This window comes from Nycticebus coucang, chromosome 5, assembly GCF_027406575.1.
Source record: "Nycticebus coucang isolate mNycCou1 chromosome 5, mNycCou1.pri, whole genome shotgun sequence".
NCBI lineage: Eukaryota > Metazoa > Chordata > Mammalia > Primates > Lorisidae > Nycticebus > Nycticebus coucang.
This window is the reverse complement of record NC_069784.1, coordinates 51288646-51298378: the sequence shown is the minus strand read 5'-3', so window position 1 is coordinate 51298378 and position 9733 is coordinate 51288646. Positions and strand designations below refer to the sequence as shown.

The 9733-nt window shown below is 39.9% G+C and overlaps 1 pseudogene; it reads right to left on the bottom strand.

Moving 5' to 3' along the window:
* Positions 1-271: 271 nt before the first annotated feature.
* On the bottom strand, positions 272-1013 carry LOC128585472 (pleckstrin homology domain-containing family F member 2-like; annotated as a pseudogene).
* Positions 1014-9733: the final 8720 nt, after the last annotated feature.

Sequence of the window (9733 nt, the reverse complement as noted above, 5' to 3'; positions counted from 1 at the left end):
GGGAAGGAAAGAAAGAAAAATGAAAGAAAGAAGAAAGAAAGAAAAATGTATCCAATATATTTGCAAAAGTCTATCCCTGTAGAATAGTGTAAGGAGGGGGAAAAGGCAGGGGAAACTACTTTCTAAGAATATATTGAGGCGCATAGGTTACAAGTTTCTCAGGCAAATTCATGGCTAGAGCAAAATTGAGACACAACTCAGAATTTTACATCTCCCCACAAAGTTGATTTCTCAGATAGTCATACTCAATTAAATATTGCAAAACATGTCCTTAGTTACTGCTATTATCACTATCATCATCATCATCAGATACATCATTTAAAGAGGACTTCAATGATTGACTGTAAGAGTCTGATCTAGTAGGCTGGCATGTGGCCATGTCCCCAATAGAAAGGAGGTCATAGCAGAAGTCAAAAATCCACACAGGCTTAGAGGACTGGCTGGGAAGAAGAAATCTCTTTTCAGAGCAGAGTGCACAGACAACAAAACCACATTTGCAGCAATGGTGACGACGACTAACAGGTGTGAATTTTGCTTTCTGACAACACATACATACAGTTGCCTCAGAGTCAGGAACCCAGACAGCAACATGTCCATTAGTGGGTGTCTTCCCACTTTTAGAGAGTAAATCAGTAACACATTTGATTATGTGATTCATCTATTCTGATTTCTCAGTAGCAGTGGCAGCATAGACTGCAAATGATTTAGTTGGTGTCTTGATAAGCCATCCATTCCTTAAGTTTCCCTCATCTTTGATGGAATTAATAGTGATGTTTTCCAGGGGAATAATACGTTGTTTGTTATATTTTTCTTCTGGATGACAATACTAGAATATCATTAAATAAGAAAAACTGCCTTGCTTTGGGATTTTTTCTGCACAACTTAGTCAATACTCCTTCTCCAATAAGAACCGGTCCAGGTATAGTTAAGGATTGACTAGCCGCTCCAAAACAATTTTCCACTATATTTAAACGTCTAGTATTTGCTTCACTGTTTGCCAAGAGATCCACCATCTTCTCCTAATAGCAGTTACAGAGGGTAGAAGTCCAGGATGAAGGTATCCATGGGGCTGATTTCACCTGAGGCTTCCCTCCTTGGCTTGTAGATGACTGACTTTAAATATCTTCCCAGTACACCCACTTCTAGGATTTTTACCATTTCATGTCTTCAAATTAAATATTTTATCCATCTTGAATCAATTTTTGTAAGTGGTGAAAGGTGTAGGTCCAATTTGAGTCATTTATGTATGGTTATCCAGTTCTCCCAGCACAATTTATTGAATAAGGATTCTTTTCTCCCGTGTATACTTTTGTTTGGTTTATTGAAGATCAGATAGTGATAAGAGACTGGTTTCATTGGTTTCATTTCTCTCTCTTTTTTTAAAATCTTTTTTTATTGTTAAATCATAGCTGTGTACATTTGTGCAATCAAGGGGTACAATGTGCTGGTTTCATATACAATCTGAAATATTCTCATCAAACTATTCAACATAGCCTTCATGGCATTTTCTTAGTTACTGTATGTAGACATTTGTATTCTGCATTTAGTAGGTTTCACCTGTACCCATTCTGAGATGCACCATAGGTGGGGCCCTACCCGTTACCCTCCCTCCACCCTAACCTCCCCCCTCCCTTCCCTTCCCTTGGCCCTTTCCCCATATGCTTGTGCAATAGTTGGGTTATAGCCTTCAAAGGAAAGCTATAAATTAGCTTCATACTAGGGCTGAGTACATTGGATACTTTTTCTTCCATTCCTGAGATACTTTGCTAAGAAGAATATGTTCCAGCTCCATCCATGTCAACATGAAAGAGGTAAAGTCTCCATCTTTCTTTAAGGCTGCATAATATTCCGTGGTATCCATGTACCACAATTTGCTAGTCCATTTGTGGGTCGATGGGCACTTGGGCTTCTTCCATGACTTAGCAATTATGAATTGGGCTGCAATAAACATTCTGGTACAGATGTCTTTGTTATATTGTGATTTTTGGTCTTCTGGGTATAAATATAGTAAAGGAATTATAGGATCGAATGGCAGGTCTGTTTTTAGATCCCTAAGTATTCTCCAAACATCCTTCCAGAAGGAACATATTAGTGTGCATTCCCACCAGCAGTGTAGAAGTGTGCCCTTTTCTCCACATCCATGCTAACATCTCTGGTTTTGGGATTTTGTTATGTGGGCTACTCTTACTGGGGTTAGGTGATATCTCAAGGTAGTTTTGATTTGCATTTCTCTGATGATTAAGGATGATGAGCCTTTTTTCATGTGTCTGTCTTCTTTAGAGAAGTTTCTCTTCAAGTGCTTTGCCCACCGTGACATGGGATCACTTGTTCTTTTCTTGCTAATACGTTTGAGTTCTCTCTAGATTCTGGTTATTAAACCTTTATTGGAGGTATAACCTGCAAATATTTTCTCCCATTCTGAGGGCTGTCTGCTTGCTTTACTTACTATGTTCTTGGCTGTACAGAAGCTTTTTAGTTTGATCAGGTCCCAGTAATGCATTTTTGATACTGCTTCAATTGCCTGGGGAGTCCTCCTCATAAAATATTCACCCAGGCCGTTTCCTTCAAGAGTTTTCCCTGCACTTTCTTCAAGTATTTTTCTAGTTTCATGTCTTAAGTTTAAATCTTTTATCCAGTGAGAGTTTATCTTAGTTAATGGTGAAAGGTGTGGGTCCAGTTTCAGTCTTTTACAGATCGCCAGCCAGTTCACCCAGCATCATTTGTTAAATAGGGAATCTTTTCCCCACTGAATGTTTTTAATTGGCTTGTCAAAGATCAAATCACAGTAAATAGCTGGATTCATCTCTTGGTTCTCTATTCTGTTCCAGACATCTACTTCTCTGTTTTTATGCTGTTTTGATCACTATCAATTTATAGTACAGTCTCAGGTCTGGTAGCATGATTCCTCCTGCTTTTTATTTCTGAGTAATGTTTTGGCTATTTGAGGTATTTTCTGATTCCATATAAAATGAAGTATTATTTTTTCAAATCTTTAAAATATGACAATGGAGCTTTAATAGGAATTGCATTAAAATTATATATTGCTTTGGGTAGTATAGACCTTTTAATGATGTTGATTCTTCCCAGCCATGAGCATGGTATATTTTTCCATTTGTCAACATCTTCAGCTATTTCTTTTCTTAAAGTTTCATAGTTCTCTTTATAGAGATCTTTCACATCTTTTGTTTGATAAACTCCCAAATATTTCATCTTCTTTGGCACTACTGTGAAAGGAATAGAGTCCTTGACTGCTTTTTGGCTTGGCTATTGTTGGTATATATAAAGGCTACAGATTTATGGGTGTTGATTTTGTAGCCTGAGACATTGCTGTATTCGTTGATCACTTCCAAAAGTTTTGTAGTAGAATCCCTAGTCTTTTCCAGATATATGATCATGTCATCTGTGAAGAGGGAAAGTTTGATCTCTTCTGACCCTATGTGGATACTCTTGATCACCTTTTCTTCCCTAATTGCAATGGCTAAAACTTCCATTACAATGTTAAAAAGAGAAGGTGGAGCATTATGGCAGACAGGATGGATGTGTAGCCCACCTCTCCCAAGCCATCAGGTGAGAGGAAAGGGGGTCTGGACCTTCCCCTTGTGTGGATTATTGGTGTGAACGGACAGCTGGAGATGCTCAGTGAATTGGCGGATTGCTATCTATGAGGGGTAATTTAAAACCACAGACTCTGTTGTAGAGATTCTTCCCTGCTTGGCCATGCTGGCCAGCAGGCTCCTCCCTTATGGAGGACAGCAGCTTGCAAATGTTGACAAAACCCAATTGACAAATATTTATTCCTGAACCGAGGGAGGCATCCAAAAGGAGAGCCACTCAAAACCACGGGCAGCTGGGCAACCTGATGGAAAATTGAAGGGAAGGGATCCCGCCCGGGAAACAGACATTTTGAACTACCCAAAAGGGCAGGCACCTTCCCCCAGACCTGAATATACCGGAGCATTCCTGTTGAAGAATGTTGGAGGGGGTTAGTGGTTCAGACTGCGCGGAGAACTGGTGGGTCCCGATCCAAAAGGGAAACTCTCAACCATAAAACTCAGAATAAGGTACCTGAGTGCTCCACCAGCGGCAACTGGCTACAGCTGTGGGACACGGCTGACCTGCCACAACCACACGAACCCAGCAGCACCCTCCCCCACAGCAGTCGCCAGTTTGCAGGAGAAACTGGGAGCTTAGTGGAAAGATTTGAGAAGCATGGAGGGGAAGGTCAGTCGCGAGTGCTGTCTGGAGCAGAACAGCCGAGGTTACACAATACTTAGGTGACAAACTTTACAGAAACTCCAAAATGGCTATTGGCCATGGAAGGTGTTTACCATGGTAATAGTATAAACTGTGAATCAGGTATAAGCCTGAAAACCACTCACAGCGACACTGGGTGTCCAGACGGTATATTGCAGTATGAATATATTCCTACGAAAGTTGATCCCTATATCATACATATAGATGTATATTTCTACATACAAGAATAATATTTTTGTGGTTGGTGACTTTTTTTCTTTTCTCTTTTTCTTTCTTTTTTTTTCTTTTGTTCTGTTTTTTCCTCACCATTTTCTTGGAGGAGCTTTCGTTAATTTTTTATTATTACTTTTTATATAGATATATTTTTATTTCTATTTTTTCTATTTTCAATTTCTCCTTTCTTCTCTTTTAACTTTTCTAAGAACACAACTTTTTCTTTTCTTTTTTCAATTATTTTATGATTATCACTACTTTTATTGCAGTTGTTTTTATGTTGCTGTTGTCATGGGTGTTGTCTTTATGTCTATGTGTCTCCATCTGTTTCTGTATCTATGGGCTCGTGTGTCTGGTAGCCTTTGTATCTGTTAATTTGTTCATTTGCTCTCAATGAGCTTGGTGTTATGACCTGCAACTCTGAGCTCCCAGCACTCCCCTCCACTCTCACTCTGAGGTCTGGAGGCCTGCCCCCCAGGAGTCCAGATTCTTGGGTGATCTCCCAAGAGGTGTAGACAGGACCTGGACTGCAGCTGGACAGTGCTGATTCTGCAGCACAGGAGTGAGGAGACAATGGTCAGCTAAGAGGGAATCATGCCAGAACAGCAGTGCCCCAAGGTGCAGAGCAGCAGCTGTCTTTAGCAATAACAAGGCCGACTCCCAGATATCCCATAGCCACTCCTCCTGTCTACCTGGTCAACCAGATGAGGCCGGGCATCTTCTCAGATGGCAACCACCATGGAACAGAGCTGGGATGGAAACATAGGCCCTGTTTGTAAAGGGTTTGCCTGAGGCGGTACTGGCCTGGGTGGAACATGAGGACTAAAAAATGCACATGCAGAGCCGGGAAACTCCCAGGGTGGGGCTGAAACAGAGGACCACTTTACTGAGCCTAAGATGCACCCAGCCCTCAGGGGATCATCAGCTTATAGACAAAGGATACCAAGAGGCTACAGCTAACAACTAATCGTGCTGTGAATACAAACCTGCAGGAGTAAAGACAGGGCCTGAGGCACAGGTTCTGAGAACTCAAATCAGCCTCTCCTCTGCAGAGGAATTTAGCAGGGTCAGAAACAAACTCCCACAGGGTTGTTCTGTTCAGCCAGTAACATAAACTAAGGGTGGGGCTGGAACTCAGTGAACACCCCCAGCCACCATCAAGTGCCCGAGGTTGACAGGCCTCACCACCCCCTGCCAGATAGAGGCAGAGAGCAGTGGCCTGGATGAGCAGATACAGACTTCCCTGTGATTTAGGCAGGTGCAAACCTCTGAAGTAACTGCTCACTGCAGACAACTGACTGGGTCACAGCCCTGCGGGGCTAGCAGCAACTGGGTGTCACAGAGCTGCAAGGTGGGGAAGGAGGCATCAACCATCCCAAACTGATATATTTGCTGGATGGCTCCTCCTGACTCCACGCAGCACTGGAGCAAACTATATCAGAGTAGTCACAAGACCCCTGTGATCCAGTTCCCAGAGACCTCTTAAACTCTCCCACCCGGGACAGATGCTGACTGAAACAATTGATTTTGGACCCTTTGAACTGAGCCAGTCATCTGAGGGCTATTCCGGTGGTGCCTGGGTGTGTGGTTGTAGGAAGGTTTGATTTTCCTTTTCCAATTGTTGGCTGCGGTGGGCAGGGTGACTTAATTGCTGGTATTTCTCCACAGCTGAGACTTCAATCGAGAGTAACTGTTTCTCTAGGGTCAAACAGAAACCAGCTGAAAACAAGACAGAACCAATTAGCCCCACCACACCAAACAAGGCCCCAGTCTCTCAGGCCACAGCACTGTACAGGTCCTCGACAAAGCTCCAGGGGAAAAATCAAAGGGAGTAAAACAATCATGGAGCGGAATCAGCAGAAAAATTCTGGTAACATGAATAACCAGAATAGATCAACCCCCCCAAGGAAAGATATGGCAGATGTAATTGAAGATCCCATTCACAAACAACTGGCTGAGATGTCAGAAATCGAATTCAGAATTTGGATTGCAAACAAGATTAATAAAATGTAATTAGGAATTCAAGGAGAAATTCAAAAATTGTCTCAAGAATTTAATGAATTTAAAGACAAAACCACCAAAGACTTAGACACACTGAAGCAAGAATTTGCAGCCCTCAAAGATCTGAAAAATATAGTAGAATCCCTCAGTAACAGAGTGGAGAAAGCGGAAGAAAGGATTTCTGACATTGAAGACAAAGCCTTTGAATGCACCCAAACTCTCAAAGAAGAAGAGAAATGGAGAGCAAAAACTGATCATTCTCTCAGAGAGCTCTGGAATAATTTCAAGAAGGCTAATATCTGACTCATTGGAATCCCTGAAACCAATGAAGTGGCCTTGATAGGCACAGAGGCCCTTTTCCATGAAATTATGAAAGAGAATTTTCCAGACAGGCCTAGAGATTCTGAAATTCAGATATCAGACAGCTTCAGAACCCCAGCACAACTCAGCCCCAATAAGACATCCCCTAGGCATATCATAATTAACTTCACTAAAGTTAATATGAAGGAGAAGATTCTCAAAGCAGCCAGACATAAGAAAGCCATTACCTACAAAGGGAAGAATATTAGAATGACTGCAGATCTCTCTGCTAAAACTTTTCAAGCCAGAAGAGGGTGGTCATCGACTTTTAATCTCCTAAAGCAAAATAACTTTCAACCCCGGATCCTGTATCCACCTAAAGTGAGTTTCATTTATGATGGAGAAATTAAATACTTTAATGACATTCATATGTTGAAGAAATTTGCCATAACAAAACCAGCTCTTCAGGATATCCTCAGACGTATACTCCATAATGACCAACCCAATCCTCTACCACAAAAGTAACTCACTCAGAAACTTTTGATAAAACCCCAACTTCCACATGGCAAAAAGATTAAAAATGTCCACTGGACTTTTGAAAAACTCGATACCCAAAATTTTACCAGACTTATCAATATTCTCCATTAATGTGAATGGCTTAAACTGTCCTGTAAAGAGGCATAAGTTAGCTGACTGGATACAAAAATTCAGGCCAGATATTTGTTGCATACAAGAATCACATCTTAACTTAAAAGACAAATATAGACTCAGGGTGAAAGGATGGTCATCCATATTTCAGGCAAATGGTAATCAGAAAAAGCAGGTATTGCAATTTTATCTGCAGATACAATAGGCTTTAAACCAACAAAAGTAAGGAAGGATAAAAATGGTCACTTCATATTCGTTAAGGGTAATACTTCATATGATGAGATTTCAATGATTAATATCTATGTACCCAACCAGAATGTGCATCAATTTATAAGAGAAACTCTAACAGACATGAGCCACTTGATTTCCTCCAGCTTCAAAATAGTCAGAGATTTCAACACTCCTTTGGCAGTGTTGGATTGATCCTCCAATAAGAAGCTGAGCATAGAAATTTTAGATTTAAACCTAACAAACCAACATTTGGATTTAGCAGACATCTACAGAACATTTCATCCCAACAAAACTGAATACACATACTTCTCATCAGCCCACAGAACTTACTCCAAAATCGATCACAACGTAGGTCACAACTCTAACCTCAGGACATTTAAAAGAATAGAAATTATTCCTTGCATCTTCTTGGACCACCATGGAATAAAAGTTGAGCTCAGTAACAACAGGAATCTGCATACTCTACAAAAACATGGAAGTTAAACAACCTTATGTTGAATGATAGCTGGGTCAGAGATGAGATCAAGAATGAAATTGGCAAAGTTTTGGAACAAAACGACAATGAAGACACGAATTATCAGAACCTCTGGGATACTACAAAGGCAGTCCTACAAGGGAAATTTATAGCACTGCAAGCCTTCTTCAAGAGAACGGAAAGAGAGGAAGTTAACTACTCAATGGGACATCTCAAGCGACTGGAAAAGGAAGAACATTCCAACCCCAAACCCAGTAGAAGAAAAGAAATAACCAAAATCAGAGCAGAATTAAATGAAATTGAAAACAAAAGAATTATACAACAGATCAATAAATCAAAAAGTTGATTTTTTGAAAAGGTCAATAAAATAGATAAACCTTTGGCCAACCTAATCAGGAAAAAAAGAGTAAAATCTCTAATCTCATCAATCAGAAATGACAAAGAAGAAATAACAATAGACTCCTCAGAAATTCAAAAAATCCTCAATGAATATTACTTTATTCTCAGAAATATGAAAATCTGAAAATATGAAATTCTCAGAAACTTTATTCCCAGAAATATGAAAATCTGAAAGAAATTGACCAATACTTGGAAGCACACCACCTTTCAAAACTTAGCCAGAATCAAGTGGAAATGTTGAACAGGCTCATATCAAGTTCTGAAATAGCATCAACCACACAAAACCTCCCTAAAAAGAAAAGCCCAGGACCAGATCAATTCACGTCAGTATTCTACCAATCCTTTAAAGAGGAATTAGTACCTCTATTACTCAACCTGTTCCAAAAGGTAGAAAAAGAAGGAAGACTACCTAACACGTTCTATGAAGCAAACATCACCCTGATCCCCAAACCAGGAAAAGACCCAACAAGAAAATAAAATTATAGACCAATATCACTAATGAACATAGATGCAAAAATATTCAACAAGATCCTAATAAACAGAATCCAACAACACATCAAACAAATTATACATCATGACCAAGTGGGTTTAATCCCAGTGTCTCAAGGCTGGTTAAATATCCATTAATCAATAACTATAATTCAGCACATAAACAAATTAAAAAACAAAGACCATATGATTCTCTCAATTGATGCAGAAAAAGCTTTTGATAATATCCAGCATCCCTTCATGATCAGAACACTTAAGAAAATTGGTATAGCAGGGACATTTCTTAAACTGATAGAGGCCATCTACAGCAAACCCACAGCTAATATCATATTGAATGGAGTTAAATTGAAATCATTTCCACTTAGATCGGGAACCAGACAAGGCTGCCCATTGTCTCCATTGCTCTTTAATATTGTAATGGAAGTTTTAGCCACTGAAATTAGGGAAGAAAAGGCGATCAAGAGTATCCATATAGGGTCAAAAGAGATCAAACTGTCGCTCTTCACACATGATATGATTGTATATCTGGAAAACACCAGAGATTCTACTACAAAACTCTTAGAAGTGATCAAGGAATACAGAAGTGTCTCAGGTTACAATATCAACATTCATAAATTGGTAGCCTTTATATATACCAAAAGAAGTCAAGTTGAAAAATCAGTTAAGGACTCTATTCCTTTCACAGTAGTGCCAAAGAAGATGAAATATTTGGGAGTTTATCTA